Below are 27,042 nucleotides of genomic sequence, written 5' to 3' on the forward strand. Positions count from 1 at the left end.
TCTAAAATACAACTTGCCTAATAATTCTGTACACAGTGTATACATAATGTGCAAGGCAGAACAATATTGGTCTGTATACTGTTTAGTGGTCATTTTTGTATGATGGCACTCAGCTCCTAATGAAGTGAATGGGAGCTGAGCTGGTAGTTCACAAGAATGGGCACTACACAGTGTACAGAGCCATGCAGTTTAGGCTCTACACACTTTCTACATCCGGAGCTGTAAGTAGTTGATTATGGGTGTACCATTTGTTAAACACCACTGATCTGATATTGATGACCTATCATAAGGATAAGTCATCAATATATAAGTATTGTACAACCCCTTTAAGAGCTGCACGCCTTTTTATAAGTTTGGAGCATCTTTGACTGGCTATGCGCCACAAACTGAAAAACTACATGTCAACAAGCAATACAAGAGCAGTAGGCAAAGTTGTACTAGTCAGATGTAGCAAAGTTCAATCCACCAGAGTTTGGTCATAAACAGTGTGAGGAGCTGGCCACGGACTAAAGACTATTGGACCAATGGATGTAGAGCTGAGATATGTGGACTTTTTCCAACATGGTGCACCGAATATGTCAATCTTATTGTTTTGTTTTATTAGAGATTTGCTTTCTCATCAGTTTAAAGCGAATAAATCTTTCCTGGAAAGTGTTCAGCCTCAGTAAGCAATGTTTCCATTCAGTGACAGTAGGCAGAGGAAGACGTACAGGCTGGATCTTATGTATACGTAATGCAATGCCAGATTTGTAATCATCTAAAGCAATCATTCCATTACTCTTGTTAGTGTCTCAGGGGCTTCAAGCCATTGTTCTCCCGGGCTACTAGTCCCATTATGTTGGTGGGGATAGTAGAGCCAGTGGAGCTGTCACCACAGTGGGTTTCACATAAAGTCCCAGGTGATGAGGCTCCACCTCAGGAAAATACCTCCACCAATGCACAGTTAGCTTTGGGAGGGGAGGGTTGTTTGCCAAGGGCCGGGCCCAATTCTGGGGGGTGGCTTGGGGTATTTAGGACACGGATGAGGGAATGGAGGGGTTGTTGCCGGCTGGAGCTGGATACACATACTTCGGTGGGGGTACCTGTCGTCTGGAGAAGCATAGGCTGTGACTGCTGACTGTACCGGAGGGAGATACAAAAGTTGTGGGCCAACCAAAAGTTGGGAGACAGTGGGTTTCGCCTGGTATGCGGGCAGTGTAAGCACCAGTCCCGGGTTGGGATCTTGTGGACTGGGGGCATCTCATTGTGGCTATCTACCCAGGGTGGCTGTAAGCCCGTGGACGGAAGAAATAAAATGAATTGATAATGTCTGTAAAGTGCATCGTTAACCTGCCTAGGTGATTAATATAACCCACAACCTCAGATCTTCACAAGCAGTGATCAGGATGGAAAGACAAGCTCAAAGAAACAAGTCAGATAATAAACTTAGAAAGCAAGAAGAAACATACCTTGCTAGAATAGGAACCAAATCAGGTCCAGAATTTTGTGGGCTAGCCTGGGACACAGTTATTGGCTGGAGTAAGGGGCACTTGGTATGGTTTGTAATATTATGAAGCCAGGAGCTGGTGCAAACACGTGACCAAGGGACAGAGCAGCATCGGGGAAAGTGGTAATGGGAGGGAGAACACCGAGCATCCAGAGAGGCCTAAATAGCTACTGTACTATTACATCTACTGCACTGTTTTTGGATATTTTTGCTCTTAGGCCTCATTCACACATCTATGTTTAAACACGTACATGAAAAAATAGTACCGGTGTCATCAGTGTTTTGGATCAGTGTGTCATCAGTATATGGTCCATGTGTCCGTTTTTACCATCAGAATGTCAACAGTGTTTTTCATGGATGAATAAATTAATTAGAAACATTCTTCTATTCTTTGCAATGTTAATCACAGACAGCACACGGATGGCACACGGACTGTATACTGATGCCATCCGTGATCTGTACGTGATCTCACGGACCCATAGACTTGTATTGGCACTTTTCATCTGTGATAACAGAAAAAAATGGACATGTCTCCATGAGTTTTGCACGGACACACAGTCTACGAAAAAATACCGACATGTGAATAGCACCATAGGTTATAATGGGTACATGTTCCATTCTGAAAAAAATGGATACAACACGTTTGTGCAACATGGACATCTGAACTAGAGAGGTCCTTTGCCCTTCCACTCTCCGATCTCTATAGTAGTCAATTACAGTGTGAGTACTGGAATATTGGTAAGTATATGTGACTTATGCATCGAAAAAGTTTATTAAAAGCAGCGCTCAGAGTGCAACAGGAGGAAGTCCTTCTCGTATTGCCAATCCAAATCACTGACCGACAAGGGGATTCAAATGCAAAGAACGCAGCACATCCATATTATAAAAACTTCAAGTTTTATTCCGTATTATTAAAATATCTACATACTGGATGTATGAATCTATGAGTGTGTTTCATCTACAGTAAGATTATGTTTCATCTACAGTATTTCCAGTATGAGGATATTTTTATCCTATGGACTAAAGCTTGAAGTATTTATTTTATGGATGTGCCAACCCGTCTTTCTTTGTGTTTGACTTATGAGTCACATACGTTTAAAAGAAACCAGCTCTTCTACAGGATTTTTAAGCCAATTATTTCCAACTTAAATATTAACACAACTTAAAGGGGTTGTCCAGTACTTTTAAAAATATGCCAATGTGTTTTAATGATAAATAGAAGCTTCTTTCTAATTACCTTTCTCTGCTGATACTGCCTGTGAGTGGCGCTATCACTGGCCGCTCACAGGCAGCACATGACCGCCGGCTGCAGCCGGCTCTGACATCCGCTGACGTCACGACAAGTCCAGGCTGCAGCTGGGGGTCCCTCTTCCGCGTTCCACCGGTGGCTGCTGGGTTGTGGGTGGGGTTATCCCCAAGCGTCACACTCGGCATCCACCGCACACTCTCCCTGTCCCCATTCATTGGGAAAGAGCGCGGTGGATGCTGGGTGTGACGCGGGGAAAAACCCCGCCCACAACCCAGCAGCCACCGTGGGGACCCCAGCGCTGAGTCACACCTCACTTGTCGTGACGTCAGCGGGGGTCACGTGCTGCCTGTGAGCGGCCACCGATAGCACCACTCACAGGCAGAAACAGCACCAGGAGGTAATTAGAAAGAAGCTTCTATTTATCATTAAAACACTTTAGCATGTTTTTAAAAGTACTGGACAACCCTTTTAATGAAATGTAAGACAGGATATTTTTTTTTTATTAAAAAGGTAGACATCTTATTGTTTACTCTGAGCAGTCTGGAAATAAGTAGTAAAGAATAGTGAACCATTGTCTTGTTTATAACAGAGTGTTACATATTTCTTGTCTGTGCTGGAGCTCTGGATCATGAATGATTGCCTGGCGAGGAATGATAAGGAATGGACTGTGATGTTTTTCATCTGTTTTCCACATGACAGAATGCTTGTTGCAAGCCAGATGGATTCTAATTCCACTTATGTAATGAAAGCCCAGTTAATAAAGAGATCACTGATGAACAAAGCAAATCTTTAAAGAAAACTGAAATGGTATCAGCACATGGACTTCAACATGGTTACTGATGTTTACACACATCATAAGGAAAACAGATTCTGATTCTGGAACGCAGCACTGGAAACATTCGCCAATACTGTGGCTTGTAGACTACAATTTTCTTAAATGCTGCAAAATACTACAGGATCTTCTAAAGAAGAATTTTGTAAATTCATCTGTAATAAATACATACTAACTGGATGGGATTCTTTTGATTCTCCCTAAGCTGAGCACATACACTATATAGATAAAAGTATTAAGACACCTACACATTGCACCTACAGGAGCTTTTCTACCATCTCCTTCTAATTAAATAGGAATGAATATGAATTGGGTCCTTCCTTTGCAACTAAAACAGCCTCCACTTTTCTGGAAAGGCTTTCAACAAAATTTTGCAGATTGTGGAAATTTTGCCTATTGATATGAAAGAACATTTGTGTAGTCAGACCAGCATCGTGGCATGGGGGAGGGGACTCACAGCTTGTTGCCCCTTACACCAAAGTCTATGGAGGGCAAAATTTTGCATCCCCTATGTACTGCCCCATATAATGCCTACAAGCACTCTTCTTGAAGAGTCACAGTGGGTGCTCACCTGGCGATGTTTATGCAGTTTATCATCAGCTGCTGCGCAGTGATCGAGAAGACAAAGCTCTCAATATAATGAAGTGAGCTTTGTTATCTTGGTCACTGACTATGCAGAGTGCAGCAATTGAAGACAAATTCATCTTGACTGCTGCGCTTGAGAAGATGTTGAGGGAGGGCACCAATGTCCCTTCACGGTTGACCAAGTGAGTGTCAAATTATTATGTTGATTGCGCAATCCAACAGAAGACCAAACGGAGGCAGTGCTCTGTATGGGAGGATTCAGAGAATCTCTAATCTCGTTTATTTCTACTTAGCATTTTATATTGTTTTGAGTATATCAATAGCCAATCACCTACAGACATACTACAGGCTTGAACCAATGTTAGTACAATTATTACGGAAATACACATATGGTCATATTATCGTTAGTTCGGTGCATGGTGGAAATTTACAAGGTTATACACATCCCGGCTCAGACCAGTTAGATAACAGGAGCAGAGTGTCTCACAGAATGTTCTTGTGAGAAAAGGTTAGTGTGGGAAGGTTGCATGAGAAAAGAAGGAAGGAATGTATGTTATGCAAGGAGTATAATAACATGATTTTAAAGCAAGAAGACAAAATGGAGTTGCTATAGCATGAGTATCAATATCTCCTTTACACTTGGATAGCATGAATATTAATATGTCCTTTACAAAGACAGAGGATGAGCAGCTCATGAAGGAAGATAGTATTGAATCATGTGCAGAGCGAGAGCTGCTTTTACCTTTTAACACTTTTTTGAATAGGGATAAGATTTAGTTTAGGGGTAGGTTTACTGCCAGGGTTAGGTTTAGGACTATGGTTAGAAATAGGATTAGGGGTAGGTTTATGGATAGAATTGGGGATAGGGATGGGGTAATAAAACTGTTACATAAAAAATGTAATAAAAGGAAAAATATATATATAACAAAGTATCACTTTATTTGTACAATTTTATCTCTAATTTCCACAAGAAGCAGAAAAAACTATAATGTCAGAGCACAAACTATTATTACTATTATTATTATATTAGTATTTTCCTCAAATTACAATATATGTGTTTGGGAGATAAAGGTTTCATTACTCAACTGGTGGAAAGGACTCAGGGAGTACTAACAGTTTACTTGTTAGGGGGTGCAAAATACTTGCCTTGTACTGGGCAGTGGCAGCCCTCCCTACGCCACCAGGTCAAACACTTAGACGTTAGATGAAAGGGTCTGCCTCGCAATCTTCATTCATGTCCATCCAAACGATGTTCATTTAGATTGAGGTCGAGGCTCTGTGTGGGTTAATTAGGTTTGTTCACCCCAATATCCCCAAACCATGCCTTTATGGACTTCGCTTTGTTTTTATTGGGGCACAGTTGTGCTAGAACAGAAAAGGGCCTTCCCCAAACTGTTCCTACAAAGTCTTGATATGTAGAAGCGTTAACATTTACCATCATTTGAACTAAAGGACCAAGTCCAATCCCTGAAAGTAAACCTTGTAGCATTATCCCTCCATCAAACGCTGCAGTTGGCACGATGCGATCAGGCAGGTAAGGTTCTCCTATATTTACTTAATCTAGACTTGTCCATCAATCTGTCAGATAGAGAAGCATGATTCATTAATCCAGAGAACAAGTTTCCTCTTCTCCCGAGTCCAGTAGCGACGGCTTTACACCACTCCATCTGACAATTGGCATTGTGCTTGGGTGTCAAAGGCTTGTGCATGTAGCTCCTCAACCATGGAAACCCATAATATGAAGTTCCTGGCAAACAGTTTCTGTGCTGATGTTAATGCTATGGGAGGTTTGGAGCTCTGGAGTTACTGATCAGTAGAGAGTTGGTGACTTTTATCTACTATACACCACAGCTTTGGTAACCTAGCTCAGCAACTTGACATGATCTGCAGTTTCATAGCTGGGTTGTTGTGGTTCCTCAACACTTCCACTTTTCAGAATTAGCTATTCCCCATCCAGCCCCGACTCCTCACCAGTTTCACATTTTGGCGGAGCTGCTTCAAAAGTAAAAAAAACCTCTGCATTGCACACAAATTTTGCGACTTTTCATAGAGTTTTATGCCAGTATTCTGGTAGGAAATGTATGATGAATTTCCCTGAAAAACTATATTATTATTATTTATTATTATTATTATTATTTATTATTATAGCGCCATTTATTCTATGGCGCTTTACATGTGAAAAAGGGGGTATACATACAAGAACAATTACAAAAATCTTGAACAAAAACGCAACGGCAAACTGGTACAGGAGGAGAGAGGACCTTGCCTGCGAGGGCTCACAGTCTACAAGGGATGGGTGAGGATACAGTAGGTGAGGGTAGAGCTGGTCGTGCAGCGGTATGTTGGAGCAATGGTTACTGTAGGTTGTACGCTTGTCGGAAGAGGTGGGTCTTCAGGTTCTTTTTGAAGGTTTCCACGGTAGGCGAGAGTCTGATATGTTGGGGTAGAGAGTCCCAGAGTAGGGGGGATGCACAGGAGAAGTCTTGTATGTGATTGTGGGAAGAGGAGATAAGAGGTGAGCAGAGAAGGAGATCTTGTGAGGATCGGAGGTTGCGCGCAGGTAAGTACCGGGAGACTAGGTCACAGATATATGGAGGAGACAGGTTGTGGATGGCTTTATATGCCAAGCCAAGGTTAGGGTTTTGAACTGGAGTCTCTGGGCAATGGGGAGCCAGTGTAGCGTTTGACAGAGAGGAGAGTCCGGGGAATAGTGGGGGGACAGGTGGATTAGTCGGGCAGCAGAGTTTAGGATAGATTGGAGGGGTGCAAGAGTGTTAGAGGGGAGGCCACAGATATATATGGGCATGCCTATATCTCGGCATAAGTCTTTTTTTTTTACAAACTGCTTCCATGATGAGGCAACTCTCATCAAATTGGTCAAGGCTCCCTTGGCGAACATCCAATTGTGCTTGGGGAAGCCAGACAGACATACAGCATTATATGGCAGTTGTGCAAATTAATATCTGTCCATGTAGTACAAGGACAGCTTAATTCCTCAACAGGAGCACTGGAGTTGCTCTCTATACTATTACTATAATTTATGTCAGGATTTGCCATGCCACAGCTGGGGTAGATATCACCTTGTGGTACATAGACAGCACAAGACAGGTTATCAAACTTTGGTTTTGGATAAAACTCAACTTTGAGGACATCTTTTTACAACTAGTCCCGTAACAATAACAAGGAAGAATTCTCTACGTCTAGAGTAATGGAGGTTTAATCATCATCACAGACTGCGATCCTTTAGTGTACGAGCAGTGAGGCTTTGGAACACTGCCATAGGATGTCATGATGGTCGATTCATTGAATAAGCTGAACGATGGCTTGGATGCCTTTCTTGAAAAATACAATATTAAATTAGTCTTTCGAAGTATCAAACTAGTCTACTTGCCGTATGTGGAGTCTGGAAGGAATTTTTCCCCTAATATGGAGAAATTTGCATCTGACTTATGTTATGAGTTTTTGACTTATTCTGGATCAACTTTAACAGTTCTAAAACATAGATGCATCAAATTTACCAGGAGACATATGCCAATAAGGCCAGCAAAAAACACTTGTAAAAATCACATGAATTAATTGCATGTTTTTATGAGCACCCCAACAAATATGGCAAATATAAAGGTATCCTGGTGAGAGTAGAGAAACACGCATCGCTTCAGAATAAAGGTACACATTTATGATTCATCCATTATACACCTAGAACATAGTTTCATGGCTTTAAACTTGATTGAAGACAAAAGATCATCATGTTCAACCTATAATTTAACATGTTGATCCAGAAGAAGACAAAAACTAAATGAGGCAGATGCTACTTGTCCCATATTAAGGGAAAATTCCTTCCTGATTCCACATACGGCAATCAGACTAGTTCTTTGTATCAACATCCCATCACAGAATCTAGTACCCATAACCTGTAGATATATTTTTTCAAGAAAGGTATCCAGGCTCTCCTTGAATTTTATTTAGTGCATCAATCATTACATCATCATATGGCAGAGAGTTCCACAGTCTTACTGCTTTTACAGTAAAGAATCATCATCTATGATGATGATTAAACCTTCTCTCCTCTAGACATAAAGCATTCCCCCTTATTATTATTGCAGGCCTAGGTGTAGAAAGATCGTTAGAAAGATTTTTGTACTGTCCCTTCATATATTTGTACATTGTAAAATGATCGTCCCTAAACCTTAATTTTTCCAAACTGAATAACCACAGGTTTGACAACCTGTCTTGGTATTGCAGTTCCTGAGGCAGTTTGTCCTGTAGTGATAATCTCCTGCTAATAAATCACTGATTATAGTGAAACAGCAAAGCACAGCCCAGTAAGTGACACAATGCTGATTCTCTTCTTCTACATCATGGTGCTCTCAGATTACATAGACTGGTTACAGATTCCCTTTTTGGTCTCTCTTCTCTGCACCTGTTCTTGTTCAGCAATTTCCTTCTTATATGCTGAAGCCCAAAATTGTACACAGTATTCTATGTGTGTGGCCGCACTAGTGACTTGTATAGAGACAAAACTATGTTCTCATCATGAGCATCTATGCCTCTTTAAATGCATCCCAAGATTTTATTTGCCTTGGCAGCAGATGCCTGGCACTGGTCACTAAAGTTGAGCTTTCTTTCCACCCGTACGCCTAGATCTTTTTCAGTGACAGATTTACCCAGAATTTTACCATTTAGTAGATAATTATGCATTTTATTTGCTTGACCAAAGTGCATGACCTTACATTTATCTACATTAAACTGCAATTGAAAAATAGTAGTTCAATAGTAGGCCAAGTAAACTACTATTTCTCGGCCAAAGCCTCCAGTTTACATAAATCGCTCTGTAATATTAAATAGTCTCCCCTGTGTAAATTACTTTGCAGAGTTTAGGATCATCTGCAAATATTGATATTCTACTCTGTATGCCCTCTATAAGGTTAATAATAAGTATATAAAAAAAATAAGGGCCCAATACTCATTCCTGTGGTACTCCACTGTTATCTGTGATCCAATCATAGTGTGTTTCATTAATAACCACCTTGTTTCCCATCACTGAACCAGTTGTTAAAGGGGTGTCCCATCTGCAAGATCCTATCCCAATATGTAGTAGGAGTAATAATAATAATAATATTATACATACAATTAGAAATGTAGTATAGTTTATCTGAATCCAGGCACATTATATGAAAGAACATAGCGTGCACTCACAGGTAGATAAAAATTTCTTCGTTATTTCATCACTTTAAAAACAGCAATGCAGGGAGTCAGTGGAACACTTAATAGAAGACGGCCGTTTCGCACGTATAAGCGCTTCAACAGGTCACTGGTGTGGCACCCCAGGGGTCTGGTTCCCACAGTAATAGCAATATTACGTCTGTGAGCAGGTGGGAGGTTTCCTGGTCAGACATCCTATGCATGCCACACCTCCTGCCCAGTCCTGGGAGGGGAAGAACTTCCCCTATATAAAGCTGGGGCTGAGGCAGGGTTAGTGAGTAGAGTGAGAGAACACAGACAGAGACACAGTCTGGTCTGTAGTGGAGCAGCTTTAGGAACAAGAAAGATCAGGAGCTCTGTGGGAGCTGTGCTAAAAAGAGATCAGGGGCTGGAAGCTGTAGAGCTCGCCCTGATTGAAGAGTTCTTACCGGACCCGGGGTCCGAGGCTGTGGGGACTAATCCTTACCCAGCAGCAGAAACCGCCCGGCAGGGGATTTCAGGTCCTCTGGCCAAGAAACCCGAAGGCACGGTCACACGCAAGGGACCAGCACCGCGACATGGAGCGGAAGTTACCAAAAGGCCCCGAGTCACCGGCCATACGGGTGAGCACCACACGGTACACTCAGGGACGTGGGCTACTTTTACCCGCCTCTAGCAAGGTAGCCAGAAGAGTACGATTAGTTGGGGAGGCCTACAACTCCGCCTGGCCAGGGGAGATCCCATCAGCTCACGGACTGACCAGGCCCCGATCGCTAGCCAGTACTCCGGGAGGGTCTACCTTGTCACCAGTAAAGACCCAAAACTACACCGCACCGTCTCTGAGTGGTTCCTGCTACCCCCCTTCAAACACGTCGGCTGCCCTAAGGCCATACCCCTCCCATTGGGGGTTCTACCAGCTACGCTGCACAACCTTACCACTGGCCTCAGCGGTCTGCCCTGCAGCGGCGGCTTCATAGCCGCATTCAACGGGTGGCGTAGTCGAACACCGTACCATCTTCTGCTAAATACCGCCACTCAGTTTGACTCCCTGGGCACGGACCGGGTCACCGCCACGAGACTACTACCCCTATCAGATCCGGCTCCGGGTAGGCCCCCGCGTGCGCGACGCTACTCAGCACAGGCCCAGGGGCGCGTTAACTTTGGCGTAGTCGGCAGGATTACGTGCCCGCAACCACCGGGTACTGCGTGCCTGAAAAAGGGACTTTTAAACTTACCTGTGGTGAAGATTCCCGCCATCCGGCGCCATCTTCTGCCTTCTTCCCGCCATCCGTGAAGTTTTCCCGCCATCCGGCGCCATCTTCTGCCTTCTTCCCGCCATCCGTGGAGTTTTCCCGCCGTTGGACGCCATCTTGAAGACGCCGCGCGGGAAGAAGAGGGGCGTGGACTCCGAAAAGCCGCGAGAACTGAAGCCCCGCCTCACGTCCAGACGTTGCGTAAGGTCCTGGAAGGAGCCCAGCAGACGCCGACGTCATAGGAGCGCGACGGAAGGTCCTCGACCCTGACGATCCACTGCGGAGCCGCGGCCTACGGAAGAGGATCATCGCAAGGTAGGCCACGGTCCACTAGGGGGGAGGAAGATGTCGGATACGGAAGAGAACTTCACTGCCGCAGCCACCGCCAGCGCCACCGCTGCTGCGGTCATGCCTTTCACTATGCCCTATATCCCGGGGGCAGCCTGGCTACCCCAGTACTCAGGGGAGTCACATACCCTGAATGACTTTAGAGAAAAGCTGGATAGCCTCTTCCAGGTGTACCCCCTCACAGAAGAGCAAAAAGTGAGCATCCTGGTGGCCCAACTAACCGGGGCAGCCCAAAGGGAGGTAAAGTCCTGGCCACCTGGAAGGAGGACTGTCGCAGGGATATTAACCCGGCTGAAGGACACCTTTGATACCCGCACCTCAGCCGAGATTAAGCTTAGATTCTACGGGTGCAAACAGCGAGCACATGAGAATATAAGGGACTATGCACTAAACCTACAAGAGGCCCTGAGAGCCATTAAGCAGACCGACCCTGACGGCGTGGGAAACGAGGACAGGCTGTTGACCGAACAATTTATAGAGGGACTATATTGCAATGTCCACCGAACCCAGTTGCGGGCAATGGCCTTACAGGATCCTCATCTGGACTTTGCACAGTTCAAGGACAGAGCCATCCGGGTGCTCCGAGAACCGGCACCGGGTGGCGTGGTGACCCACAGGCGCCCTACTACCGCTTACCACCAGGAGGCGGCGCCCTTGTCGGCAGGGCCTGTGGGAGCTGACGCGCAGGCTTTGAACAATGACCCGGCTCCAGACTTGCACCATCAGGTCCAAGAGCTAGCTAAAAGCGTTGCTGCGCTAACCCGAACTGTGCAGTCTTTACAGGTTTCTGCTCCAGGGAAGATCCAGCTGGCATCCGGACCGGAGGACATCCCGTGGCGTCGACCAAGGAGGACTCCACCGGCCAGAGGAAGACCCAGCGACCGATACAACGAGGACGGACAACCCATCTGCCGCCGCTGCAATCAACCCGGACATATGGCAAGGTACTGTCCTTTAAACTGGCACAACCTGGGGTAGAGGGCCAACCCCTAGGAATAAGATCACCAGGCCCATCGAACTGGCGTGACAAATACGTGGGAGGATGTCCAGTCTTGCCTGTGGTACTGGATGGCATTCCTATGAGTGCCCTACTTGACACCGGGTCACAGGTCACCACCATCCCGTACGTGCTCTTTAAGCAGTACTGGAATGACTCGGATATAACCCGCTACCCTGACGACGACTTGAGTATCATCGCCAGCAATGGTCAACCCGTGCCACAGATCGGATTCAAAGAGATGACCATTAAAGTCGGTAGAGTCGAACTGGCAGCACAGGGACTGATCATTGTAGACATTGACAAGCGCGAGAGTCACCCAAAGATAACTCTAGGAACTAATGTGATTGAAAATTGTCTTGCAGAGGTGATTTTCATTTTACAGCAGGTTGCCAAGAACGCCAGCTCCGGCCAGCAGCGAGTGCTCCAAAAAGAGATCCGGGCACTGATGCGGCGGCAACAGGTGGAACTCTCCGGTGGTGAGATTGGAAGCGTGAGAATGTGTGACCCTTTCCCTATTGCCATGCCCCCAAAAAGTGAAATGATGATTTGGTGCCGGGCAGCTATTGGTCTAAGAGGTAGAGACTACCAAGCAATGGTAGAACCCGTCTACTCAGACAGTAGGCCCACCATTTTGACAGCACGGGGGGTGGTTGATGTACGCCATGGGAGGGTGCCCGTTCGCATAATAAATATCGGGAAGAGGGAAGTGTACCTGCCCCGGTATGCTACGCTAGCCAAATTGTATACCATCAATCAGAATTCTGTACAGGCCGTGGAACCCTTGCCTCCATCTCAACCAGAGGAAGGTAACGGCTCTAAGAAACCAATGGAGGACTGGTGTCAGCAACTACATCTGGGTACTGACTCCACTCCCTCACACCAGAAACAAGGAGTCTATCGGGTGGTTCAAGAGTACGAGAGAGTGTTTAGTAAACACCCGTTAGACTTCGGGCGAGTAAAAGGGGTAGAACACCACATCCCCACGGGAGACCATCCTCCCATAAAGGAGAGATACCGACCCGTACCCCCTGCACACTACCAACACGCCAAGGGGATGCTTAGAGACATGAAGGAGGCTGGAGTAATCAGGGATAGCTGTAGCCCCTGGGCAGCTCCACTAGTCTTGGTTAAAAAGAAAGACAACACTATGAGAATGTGTGTAGATTACCGGAAAATCAACCGTATCACACACAAAGATGCGTACCCCTTACCAAGGATAGAGGAGTCTTTGGCTGCTTTAAAATCTGCTAACTTCTTCTCCACTTTGGATCTCACTAGCGGGTACTGGCAGGTTCCTGTAGCAGAGGCGGACCGGGAGAAGACCGCATTCAGCACCCCGATGGGACTTAGCGAGTTTACCTGCATGCCGTTCGGACTCTGCAACGCACCAGGAACCTTCCAACGGTTGATGGAATGCTGTCTGGGACACCGAAACTTCGAGACGGTCCTGTTATACCTGGACGATGTCATCGTCTACTCCAAGACCTACGAGGACCACCTGGAACACCTGGCAGAAGTGTTCGAAGCCCTGGCAAACTACGGCCTAAAGGTGAAACCCTCCAAGTGTCACCTCCTGAAACCAAAGGTGCAGTACCTGGGACACGTGGTGAGTGCTGACGGAGTGGCTCCCGACCCTGATAAGATCACCGCAATTAAGGAATGGCCAAGCCCCTCCAGCGTAAAGGAAGTGCGGCAGTTCCTCGGGTTGGTAGGCTACTACCGAAGGTTTATTCCCGGTTTCACCAAAAAGGCAGCTCCTATGCAGGACCTCCTGATAGGCCAGTCCAGGAAGGCCAAGAACCAGAAGCCGCCCTTCAGATGGGAGAAGCTGGAAGAAGAGTCCTTCCGCCAGCTGAAGATGGCCCTCACGGGGGATGAAATCCTGGCGTACCCGGATTACAGCCAGCCCTTTATCCTCTACACCGACGCAAGTAACATCGGGCTAGGAGCCGTACTGTCCCAGATCCAGCAGGGGAAAGAACGGGTAATTGCTTACGCCAGCCAAAAACTGCGACCCACCGAAAGAAACCCTGAGAATTACAGCTCATTCAAGCTAGAGTTCCTGGCAGTGGTGTGGGCAGTCACTGAACGCTTTAGGCACTACCTCGCCTCTTCCCGGTTCACCGTGTACACGGATAACAACCCGTTGACACATCTGGACACTGCAAGACTCGGTGCCCTGGAGCAGAGATGGATGGCCCGCCTGTCCAACTATGAGTTCACGATCAAATACCGGGCAGGACGCTCCAATACCAACGCGGATGCCTTGTCCAGAATGCCAAACCTACCGGACGTAGGGGAAGATCCAGAGGAACTGGAAGAAGTTGAACTCCCCGCGTTCCACCGTCATGGGACTATCCAGTATTCCCACCGTGTAAGGGGTAAGCAATCTGCTACGTTCAACCCCTTACCTCATTACAACTGGGCGGAAACGCAAGACAGTGACCCCGCCGTCCGACTGGTGAAGGAGATGCTGACTCAGCCAGATGCCCGCCTTGACCCAGACGCTCCGGAGGAGGCCAAGCAACTGTGGGTTGAGAAGAGTCGACTGTTCCTTTACAAGGGGAAGTTGTGCCGCAGAATGGTTAACTCCCGGACGCATGAACTGATCTGGCAAGTAGTGGTGCCAAGAAGAGACGCGACTATGGTACTGGAGGCATACCACGACGGAGCTGGGCACTTCGGATGGAAGAAGCTGGAGTTCCTGCTGCGCGGGCGGTTCCACTGGGTAGGCATGAGAGGAACCATCGAGAGGTGGTGCAGAGACTGTGGCCCATGCAACCTAAGAAGGAAGGACCGTGCTAGCCAGAAGACTCCCCTGCAGTCCATCGTCACCAAGCAGCCGTTGGAACTGGTAGCCTTGGCTCATGTAAAACTGACCCCCAGCAGAAGTGGCTACGTCTATGCGTTAACCATCGTGGATCACTACTCCCGGTTCTTGGTTGTCGTCCCCGTCAAGGACTTAACGGCTCAAACAGCAGCTAGAGCCTTCCAGCAGCACTTCTGCCGTCCACACGGATACCCAGAGAAGGTGCTGACGGACCAGGGACCTGCCTTTGAAGCGGAAGTCTTCCAGGAGTTCTGCACTCTGTATGGCTGCCGGAAGATAAGAACAACACCCTATCATCCGCAAACCAATGGACTCTGTGAGAAAATGAACCAGGTGGTGATAGACCTTTTAAAAACATTGCCCCTGGAAGAACGCAGTCTGTGGCCTGAGAAACTGCCTGATCTGGTGGACCTATACAACCACATCCCGGTAGGTTCTACCAACTGTACCCCGGCTTACCTAATGAGAGCAAGACCTGGTAAGCTGCCTGTTGACCTGGATATGGGAGTCCTGACACCCGAGGACACTTCACCAGAAGCAGACTGGGACACAGAGAGGCAGCAGCAGTACCGGAAAGTACAGGAGAGCGTGGAGCGAAGTCTCTGTCAAGCTAGAGAAAGACAGGAGAAGACTTACAACCAGTATGCTCCCGCTGTTCCCCTGGTACCTGGAGAGCAGGTCTTGAAGAGGAAGAGACGGCTCCACAAGTTGGACGACCAGTGGGAGAAGGACTCGTACACCGTACTGCCCTCAAGCCATGAGAACCCGAAAGTCTGCACAATCAGTAAGGATGGAGGAGAAACCACAGCCATTGTATCCCGAGATCACCTGAAGAAGTGTCCCGAACAGCTACGGAACCCTGAAGAAGAACAAGAAGACCCTCGACCCGCAGAGGAAAGGGAAGATATGGTCAGTACTGTGCTCGGAGACTTCCCTCGGTCTTGGACTCAAGTCAATGGCGCTGTTGTGGTACCCGTCCTCACCTTCCTCCAACCAGCATCTCAAGTACCTACGGAGAAACAGGTATAGCTGGAAGAGCAGCCGGTCCAGGAGGCAGAAGACCCCACACAAGCAGACCAGGAGGATCAACCCTCTGCTTATAGTGAGCCTGCCGTGCCCCTAGTGAGCCAAAGAGCCCGTAGACGGCTGCCCAGTTTACCTTTGACAGCCCCTACACCCTGTAGCTCAGGACCAGTCAGTCAGCTCCGTAGGTCCACTAGAGCCACTAGAGGCCAGTTGCCCGTACGTTGGAGGATCTAAGTGTTTAGACTGCTTTATTTGTATTTACCTGTTTATTGTTGCCTGTAAATAATTGTGTATTTTTAGTTATTTTATAGGTGTCGTTTAGGGATTATCCGGAATCCTTTGTACATATGTTTGGAGCGTAACTCAGGAAAGGACTAAGACTGTTAAAGACTCGGGGTGGGACAGACCCCTACCTGGTTACGGCTCCCTGTTCCTTGGTGAAATGGACACCTTTGTTTTCTTCAAAGACTGCACCCGGTTGCGGACATGCCGTGACCATCCTAATGTGTTTTTCTTTATTGTACTGTTTCTGTTTTTACTTGTTATGTTTTACAAAAATATGTTTAGTCCCGGAGTACTAAATTTCACTAGGGGGGAATGTGGCACCCCAGGGGTCTGGTTCCCACAGTAATAGCAATATTACGTCTGTGAGCAGGTGGGAGGTTTCCTGGTCAGACATCCTATGCATGCCACACCTCCTGCCCAGTCCTGGGAGGGGAAGAACTTCCCCTATATAAAGCTGGGGCTGAGGCAGGGTTAGTGAGTAGAGTGAGAGAACACAGACAGAGACACAGTCTGGTCTGTAGTGGAGCAGCTTTAGGAACAAGAAAGATCAGGAGCTCTGTGGGAGCTGTGCTAAAAAGAGATCAGGGGCTGGAAGCTGTAGAGCTCGCCCTGATTGAAGAGTTCTTACCGGACCCGGGGTCCGAGGCTGTGGGGACTAATCCTTACCCAGCAGCAGAAACCGCCCGGCAGGGGATTTCAGGTCCTCTGGCCAAGAAACCCGAAGGCACGGTCACACGCAAGGGACCAGCACCGCGACGTGGAGCGGAAGTTACCAAAAGGCCCCGAGTCACCGGCCATACGGGTGAGCACCACACGGTACACTCAGGGACGTGGGCTACTTTTACCCGCCTCTAGCAAGGTAGCCAGAAGAGTACGATTAGTTGGGGAGGCCTACAACTCCGCCTGGCCAGGGGAGATCCCATCAGCTCACGGACTGACCAGGCCCCGATCGCTAGCCAGTACTCCGGGAGGGTCTACCTTGTCACCAGTAAAGACCCAAAACTACACCGCACCGTCTCTGGGTGGTTCCTGCTACCCCCCTTCAAACACGTCGGCTGCCCTGAGGCCATACCCCTCCCGTTGGGGGTTCTACCAGCTACGCTGCACAACCTTACCACTGGCCTCAGCGGTCTGCCCTGCAGCGGCGGCTTCATAGCCGCATTCAACGGGTGGCGTAGTCGAACACCGTACCATCTTCTGCTAAATACCGCCACTCAGTTTGACTCCCTGGGCACGGACCGGGTCACCGCCACGAGACTACTACCCCTATCAGATCCGGCTCCGGGTAGGCCCCCGCGTGCGCGACGCTACTCAGCACAGGCCCAGGGGCGCGTCACTGGCAGTGTTTGTTTTTACTATGAACTGATAGTTTATCTGATTCGCTATGTCTCTTTCCTCATGTGCCGGCATTGCAGGACCTTAGGTATCCATGGTTACAACCACTGATATAGTGATATTGCTAGTGGTCATAAACATGGATACCTAAGGTCCTGCAATGCCCTGCACATGAGGAAAGAGACATAGCGAATCAGAAATACTATATCACATTTCTAATTGGAGGTATTTGCTAATATTATTATTATTACACCTACTACATATTGGGATAGGGTCTTGGAGATGGGAATACCCCTTTAACCCAATTACATATGTTTTCCACTGTACCATTGTTCTCATTTTATGTACAGTATAACCTTGTATGTGGTACAACTCCGATTGCCCTCGAAAAGTCCAGATTTACAATATCCATGACCAGGGGTGGATTAAGAGTAGCAAGGGCACCGGGCAGTTTAGAAGGCGCGGCCCCCCCCCCCACACCTGATTTATCACGTGACATGTCACATGATCCCCTGTGATAGATCATGTGATAGTTCACGGGAAATTAATTTGGCACAATATTAATTGTGCTGCCTCATCTGAGAGCAGCACAATATTGGGGCAGATACCCTGATTTCAGCGATGTGTCACTTTTTCAGCTGCTTGTTGTCATTTTGAGAAAATCACCGTTTTATCTGCTGCAGATCTAGCAGCTCTCTGAATGTGGCGCTCTGTATAGCCCCACCCACACCACTGATTGGCAGATTTCTGCCCATGCTCAGTGTACACAGAAATCTACCGATCAGTGATGGGGGTGGGGTCCTACAGAACTTACTAGCTATCTAGTGATAATTACCTTCTGACAAATCAATGATTTTATCAAAACAACACTAAGCAGCCCAGTAAGTGACACATTACTGGAATCAGTGCCTCTAACCCTACATTATGCTGCTCTCAGATTAGGTGGCAAAAACCTGATGACAGATTCCCTTTAAAGGAGCTGTAAAGACAAAAAAGTTTGTATTAAAAAAAATACAAGCCATTTGTGAAATTAACTTTTTTTCATTGTTAATTCACATTAGACTGTATCTTCAACACTTTTGTCAGCAGGTCTTATTACAGACTCTGAATAGGGCAGCTCTCTCCCTCTCCCTCAGCAGAAAGTCACAGCATGGTTAAAAAACGGGATCTTTTATGATTTTCTCATAATATATAAAAACGGACATGCAAGTCCTCCAAACTATTTTCCGTTTCTGTATAGGGGAGGTCCTAAATCTTTCTTGTTCTTTAGTTGATCACATGTCAAAAAGGCAAAGCATTTACTATGAACTCGCCTAAAAAAATATACACTTGGAGAGTAATATCATCATCTGCATGTAAATATTCCTTGACTCTAAGGGCTCGCTCACACTGTCGTATAACACGGCCGAATGCTATGTGATGTTTTATCGGATAGGACTCGGCCCTATGTTATACTATGGGACAGTGCAGATCTGCGATTATTGGCATGAGAAAATAATCTCATTCGATATTCGGACCATGTGCACCCATACAAGTCTATGGGTGCACATAAAACATTGGACTGCACTCGGATGTCATCCAAGTGCAGTCCGATGTACACTCACAGAGGCTATGGAGAAGATGGAGAAATTAAGTTCTCCATCTTCTCCATATCTGTGCTGCGAGAGAATCGGATCACACTCAGTTGAAGCTCTGACAGAGTTTGAGCCGAGTGTCATTAGCATAATTGGCCCTATTCTCTTGCATGAGAGAATATATGGCTTAGTGAGTGGACCCTAAAACTGAATAGTAGTGACGGACAGGCACCTCACAAGCGGGATCCATGTAGCTCTCAGATGTCATGTAGGTAGGGCTTCATTCCATGGGGTAGGGCTTAATTTCAAGGTATATAAAAAAAAAATGGACTTCAAATAAAAATTAAATGAACACAAAAAGCACTAATTGAATTATTTTTTTTGTATTTATGTTTGCAGCCCCTTTAAAAACCCTTTGAGGACCAAGGCACATATATGTCCCATAGTTTTAAACTGGAAAAAAATTTGATTGAATAAAATTTAAGGTCCTCAAAGGTTTAAGTAGGTCATAAATTCATATGAATACTTGCTCATACAATTGCACATGCCAAAAGATGAAGAAGAACAGAATCAAAAATATGACATTAAGTGGAGCACTTACAGGTATTCAAGGTGAAAGAGACCAGCAAAGAGACCAGCAAAGGCATCGTCTCGAATGACAGTAAATGAGATAGAATTCAGCAAGCTGAAAATGAAGACAGCAGATTAGAAGCGAACCAGACTTTATGGTGCACAGCATTTGTCAAGCAGAATTTATTGACTGCTGTTGCAAAGCACTGAGACTCCCGCAGTGTATAGATGGCGCCGTGCGGCCTCCCACTGTGTATAGATGGCACCATGCGGCCTCCCGCTGTGTATAGATGGCGCCGTGCGGCCTCCCGCTGTGTATAGATGGCGCCGTATAGATGGCTACGTGCAGCCTCCTGCTGAGTATACGTGTATAGATGGCTACGTGCGGCCTCCTGCTGAGTATAGATGCCGCACGGCGCTCCCCCCAGAGACAGCAGGAGGCCGCACAGCGCCATCTATACACAGCAGGAGGCCACACGGCGACATCTATACTCAGCAGGGGGCCGCACGTAGCTATCTATACACAGCGGGGGGCGCACGTAGCCTTCTATACACAGCGGGGGGGCGCATGGTGCCGTCTATACACAGCGGGGGGCCGCACGTAGCCATCTATACACAGCGGGGGACCGCACGTAGCCATCTATACACAGCGGGAGGCCGCACGGCGCCCCCCCCAGAGACATCAGGAGGCCGCACGGCACCAACTATACTCAGCAGGAGGCTGCATGCAGTCATACACACACACAAACATATACAGACACGCATGAACACATTTGAAACACAAAAATACATACAAAAAGACATCACACAATGACATCTGCCCACACACACACACACACACACAAACAGACAGACATCACACACACACACATCTGCCCACACACACACACCTGCCCACACACACACACACCTGCCCACATACACATCTGTGTGTGTGTATGTATAGTGTGTGTGTGTGTGTGTATGTATAGTGTGTGTGTATGTATAGTGTGTGTGTATGTATAGTGTGTGTGTGTATGTATAATGTGTGTGTATGTATAGTGTGTGTATGTATAGTGTGTATGTATGTATAGTGTGTGTGTGTGTATAATTTGTGTGTGTGTATTTTTTTTTAAGTTAAAAACAAGTAAAATGCATGTGGCATCAATATCAAGACTCCAGATATAAGGGCCTATTCACACTGAATTTTGCAATGCATTCATCTCCTCTTTCCAGGCTTCTATCTAAATCCCTGAAAAATGGCATTCAGATGGGCCTTGACATAGCCATTGATTTGAACAAAGGCAAACCGAGGCTAAAGTCTGAATCTTTAGGCTCCATTTGCTCTGCTTTCAGATGTCTCATTTCAGACAGCACAATCCTGAATTTCAGGGATTCAGTTGTAAGCCTTGTGTAAAGACCTGAATGCAGCGCTGAATGTAGTGTGAATAGGTCCTTACATCCTACACCACCTCAGGGGATTGTTGTTATGGAGTATTGCCCCTGGGTGGCCGCAATTATGACCACCACCAGGGCTCGCGGTCACCCACCCTAGCTTTGGTATTCTGGGGAGCCGGTATAATGAATATCTGAGAAGAGCCCTAGAGAAGCAAGAACATTGGACAACCAAGAGGTGGTGGCCTCAAGTCAGGTGTAGTGTTCAACAGGGCAAGACTTTCTAACCTGCACACACACACACACACACACCTGCCCACACAGACACACACACCTGCCCACACAGACACACACACCTGCCCACACACACACACACCTGCCCACACACACACACACACACACACACCCACACACCTGCCCACACACACACACCTGCCCACACACACACACACCTGCCCACACACACACACCTGCCCACACACACACATACACACACACACACATATACACACACCTGCCCACACACACACATACACACCTGCCCACACACACACACACCTGCCCACACACACACACCTGCCCACACACACACACCTGCCCACACACACACACCAGCCCACACACACCAGCCCACACACACACACACCAGCCCACACACACACACCTGCCCACACACACACACCTGCCGACAAACACACACACACATATACACACACACACACCTGCCCACAAACACACACACACACCTGCCCACACACACACACACACACACACACCTGCATACATACACACACATACCTGCCCACACAGACACCTGCCCACAAACACACACTCACCTGCCCACACACACACACATATACACACACACACCAGCCCACACACACCTGCCCACACACACACACATATACACACACACACATATACACACACACACCTGCCCACACACACACACCCACACAGACACCTGCCCACAAACACACACACACACACTCACCATCCCCCGGCTCCATTCCTCCTGCCTGCTCTGTCTCTTTTCCGGTGCAGCACTGCAGGCCGGGGCGCACTGCGTGACGTCACAGCTAGGAGACACAGCCGCGCACAGGGCCGTGTCTCCTAGCAGTGACACGGCCGGGCCAGCACAGGGAAGTTAACTGCTGCAGTGCTGGCCCGGCCGATGAAGAAGTAGCGGCGGCCGCTGCTGGGGGAGCGGTCCGGGCCCCCCCCTCCCGCCACTGCTACCGCTATGTGCCGCGGCGGCCCGCACATATAATGAGGGCAATCCGGCATTAGACACCCCACCTGGAGCCGCGGGCCCCCTGCCGGCTCGGGGCCCCGGGCGGTCGCCCGGATTGCCCTCATTATAATCCGCCTATGTCCATGACAAACAATAATGATAACTGCAAAGAACGGAGCAAAGTTCTACCTGCTATATTCACTAGGATGTATAATATATCCTGGCTGCCACATGTGAGAAGAAAGGATTTTAGATTAAAGCCAGATGACGGACATAGCACTGGCTGATTAAACTAGGATATTATTATAGAGACCATAGACTGTGCTGCTGTTGAGATTTTTGTTTTAATTTTCTTTTTTTTCATGTATTTTCCTCTGCTAAACAAAGGTTGTGCTAAAATCAAATGTCAATAATTCAATAATGCAACGCAGCTTTCCATTTATAGTCCAGAATATTCAGTATTACTTAAAGGGAATCTGTCAGCAAGGTTTTGCTATGTAATCTGAGAGCAGTATTATGTAGGGGCTGAAAGCCTGATTCCAGAGATTTAACTAACTGGACTGCTTTATGCAGTTTTGATAGAATCCCTGTTTTCTCTGCTGTAGATGTATAAGAGGAAGCAATAATACCCCTGAAGAGCTCTTTCGTGATGTGACATTAGTGGGGAAAGACTGCCATCTGCTGGCTGGACGAAATCAACCAGAACCAGTTGGCAGCGGAAGAATTTCAGGGGGAGTCAGTTCTTGTGCGGGACCTGGTCCGGTGACTTGCAGAACAGAGTTCCTGGATATAAAAGCGCCAAACTGCAGGTGATTTTGGAAGAGGAGGAGAGCGGCGCAGACATGGACCTGAGATAGCACTGAGGCCAGTGTGACAGGCCGCAGAGCGGAAAGCTTATGCCACCAAGGTGCTAGTCATCGCCAAACAAGGTCCAGATGACGCCAGAGACCTGACTACACCTGTCAAGATGTAGTCCCGAACTGTGGCGGTGAAAACCTGTGCCCTGCGCCGGTCAAGTCCCAGAGGCCAGACGACACCTATCGAGAGACTGGAGCCAGTCCTTTCTGCCCCAGGCCCAAGCACCAAAAATCCGAGAGGAGACGGTGACCAGAGGAGCACACCTGCGGATACAAAGGGACAGCTCGGGTGAGCAGGGCCGTCAGTCCAGCTATAACATACAGTACCAGGAATGGCCTGGGTTAGGACAACAGGTGGGGAGAGGGATGGTTGGTGCGTGGGAGGCTCAACGCACATTAATAGACTTCATCAGAAAGACTTGCGGCCTAGTGGGAAACCTGGTGACCCCGCTAGGGCCAGGATTGCTGGAAGAACTTACATTGTAGATCCCATAAATGGGCGTACCACCCTCGTAAAGAGACCGCTAGCATTATATATTGAAGAGCTTTCCTTGTTATTATAATTGTATCATTGTATGATTCATTGTTGAATAGCATTAATTGTCTAATAACTACTGTAAACACCTGCTGCATATGAACACAATTAAACCGCTCACTGACTGTTCCTGCCCCATGCTCTCTGTGCGTCGCCCCTGCATTACAGATGTAGAAGTAGTTACAAAGTTGAGCTGTGTATAACCCCGCCAACACCCCTGATTGACAGCTTCCTGGGTACACTGCATTGTTATTGGTGGCGGGGGTTACACAAATTAGCTGGACTGATCTGCACCCAAGACCTAGTCGTCCATTCATAATCTCCTGTTGATAAAACACTGATTGTATAGAAACTACAACATATAGCCTAATAAATTAAACGTCCCTTGAATCAGGCATTTTTGCTTCTACATTATGCTGCTCTCAGATTACATAGCACAAACCGTCCGTTAAGTCTTACATCAGCTGTGTGCAACATTTTAGAGAGCTTTATAAGAGAAGAACTGCAAAAATATATTGCAGTGAATAATATAATAACTGACAGCCAGCATGGATTCATGAAAGATAGGCTGTGTTGGTTCTTTGAGGAGGCAAGTGCAAATCTGGATGTTGGTAATGCCGCTGATGTGATATATCTGGACTTTGATACTGTACCACATAACAGCCTTATAGTGAAGCTTCAGGGACTAGTGGACACTATGGCCTTGATTCATCATTGCCTTTGTGTCTGTTTTCTGTCTAGTTTTTTATGTTTTGCAGCTTTTTTGTTAGCCCCCAATTCATTATTTTATTTGTGCCTTTTTTAAGTCTATTTGATGTTATTCTTGTATTTGAGCATTCCGGTTTATTTGATGCAATTTTGGTGCAGATATGAAGCTGCATTTTTAACGGCTTCATATCGGAAAAGCTTTGATTCTGCGCCTAAAAATGCTGCGGTGTTTTCACTGTTCGGTTTTGGTGCTTTTTTTCTCTTTTGTCTATGTGGAGACAAAAAAGCCACAGCGGACCCGACACTGCAGAACTTCCACACCACGTCCGCACTATTTTATGCAAATTAGCAGACTTTTTTTTTTACACATGTAGATTTTCCCCATCTAAGCAAGTCTATGGAGAAAGTCCACATGCAGACTCGCAAGAGAAATTGACATGCTGCGGATCTGAAAGATGCACCGCATGTCAGTTTCTGTGGGTGGTCCGCAGGTGCATGGAGACACATAATGGACATGGGATTTCTAGAAATCCCATCCACTATGCTGTAACATCTGGCCGCTGCGGTTTTGACGCTGCATAAATACACAGCGTCAAAACTGCAACAAATCCTGAACGTGGGAATGTACCCTAAAAATAATACATGTAAAAAACTGCAATTACTTTATGAAGTGCAGAATCAAAGCTTTTCTGTACTATAAAAAACACATTAAAAAAACGAGGCTTCACATCTGCACCAGAAACTCATCAAATAAGGGGGAGAAGACTGTTATTGTGTAGTTTGGTGCAGATCCTTCAGAAAACAAAGAACACTGTATTTCTGCAATGTGTGAACATGGCCTTACGAACATAAAAAAAGCCAGATGTCGTATAGTGAAACTTCATAAAGATGAGAACTTTCTGGAGGCTCCGACTGTGAGGGAACAAAAAATAATCCACAGGTCCCAACTAGAGATGAGCAAGATGCACAGACGACATCTCGCTGCCCTCGGTGATCAAAAGCTGCGCCGTGGACGTCAGAAGGTTAGAGATTTGCGGCCTTCCGTCCAGCTGCCAGGTAGCACTAACCTGGACGATGGACCAGAGACCCGTAAATCCATCCGCTCATCTCTAGTCCCAACAGTCCTGGATACAGCAGACAGTCCTGGATTTGGGTCTACACCATGCAGTCTCGAGCATCTGCTGAATTTACATAACTACCAGAGCCCCTCTGACAACTCCTCCTACCAGGGGAGAAAGATATGGTAAATGGGCGTGGATTGGGATGTGGCCAGGGGCATGACCAAAATTTGCCGCATCCTCTGTCCCTCTTTATATTCTTAAAAAATTGGGAGGTATGAGTGATCATGTGATGACCGCTGGAACCAGGAAGCAGAGCTGAGTCCGGATAGTGAGCATATTGCACGCTGTTAAGATTGGCATGCAACAGTGCTTAATGTTATCTTTAAAAGGGTTTTCCAGATTTGTGATGAAAGTCTGCAGTCACTCTAGGTTTCTGAGTTCTCACAACACGCGCACCGCACACTTTCAGGTTCCTCTGGTGGATGGTCATGTAAGTGCAAGTATGCAATTTGCAAACTTCTGGCCACATTCTAACTAGATGTGTCAGGCCTCTCTCAATTCATTTGTATTTAGTGAGGCCACGCATGTCTAGTTGGCATGTGACTGCATATATGCAAATCGCATACTTGCAGTTGCATGACATCTTGCTCACACTGCCGGCACCAGAGGATCCTGACAGCGTGCAATGCATTCACTGTAAGGATTCAGAAGTCTGCAGTTGCATATTGTGACTGCTGACTTTCATCACAAACTTGGACAACTCATTTAATGATCTTAACATACCTAAAAACAAAGTAACCCTTAACTTGTCAGACAGCACGATACTCTATCTACACAGCCATGTATCACGTAATCTTAAAAGTTGGATTGTTACATGTGTACAAGATAAGAACCAATAACAGTGCAAGAATACATCACCAGAAGCACGAACAGTATAGAACTACATCTCCAGAACCACCATCAGTACATAAATATATCACCAGAACCAACATCAATACAGAAACACATAACCAGAACCATCATCAATACAGAAATATGTCACCCGAACCACCATCAGTATATGAATACATCAACAGAACAACTATCTGTACATGAATGCATCAATAAAACCAACATCAGTACATGAATACTTCACGAAACTTAATCAATTGTAATGTCAGGTCAGCCCCATATACAATTGTATCACATGAACGTATGTATAACTCCCAGTATGTCCTTAATAATAGTAAGAATAAGGTGGTACAGGGAGTTGTTGTTAACCGCCATCAGACTGCAGACAATACAGTAACCCCAGCACTGATAAGATGCAATCAGTATCATAAATAAATATTTACATGCAAATACCTTATAGACGATGTTGTCTATGATTGGAGTTGTTCTCTTTTTTTTTCTTCATCTTGTCCAGACGCCATGATGATTTTTCACATCCACAGCTCATCTCTGCAGATTTCCATCTTCTCTGGTCTTCACAGCACATCCTGACCCAGTGCCCTTAAAAATAGCAGAGTGATTATGATGCTCTTGAATAAAAATATCTGCCGTACGCTGTGTCCCTGAATAAATACAGTTGAAACCAGAAGTTTACATGCACTATATAAAAGGACACATATGCATGTTTTTCTCAATATCTGACATGAAATCAGAATAAACCTTTCCTGTTTTAAGTCAATTAGGATTACCATGATGTTTAATATTTGCCAAATATCAGAATAGTGAGAG

The 27,042-nt window shown here is 46.6% G+C and overlaps 1 protein-coding gene across 1 annotated transcript in view; it reads right to left on the minus strand.

Moving 5' to 3' along the window:
• Positions 1–26,776, minus strand: part of GALNT11 (polypeptide N-acetylgalactosaminyltransferase 11) — a 136,082-nt gene extending 109,306 nt beyond the window's left edge. The window contains exon 1 of the mRNA XM_073677717.1: positions 26,668–26,776. The gene's annotated coding sequence lies outside the window, so the exon portion shown is untranslated. The remainder of the gene's footprint in view (positions 1–26,667) is intronic.
• Between the last annotated feature and the right edge of the window lie 266 nt (positions 26,777–27,042).

The sequence above is a fragment of the Phyllobates terribilis genome, unplaced genomic scaffold (assembly GCF_046119375.1).
Source record: "Phyllobates terribilis strain yellow unplaced genomic scaffold, ASM4611937v1 Scaffold_4__5_contigs__length_816908805, whole genome shotgun sequence".
In the NCBI taxonomy this organism is placed as follows: Eukaryota; Metazoa; Chordata; class Amphibia; order Anura; family Dendrobatidae; genus Phyllobates; species Phyllobates terribilis.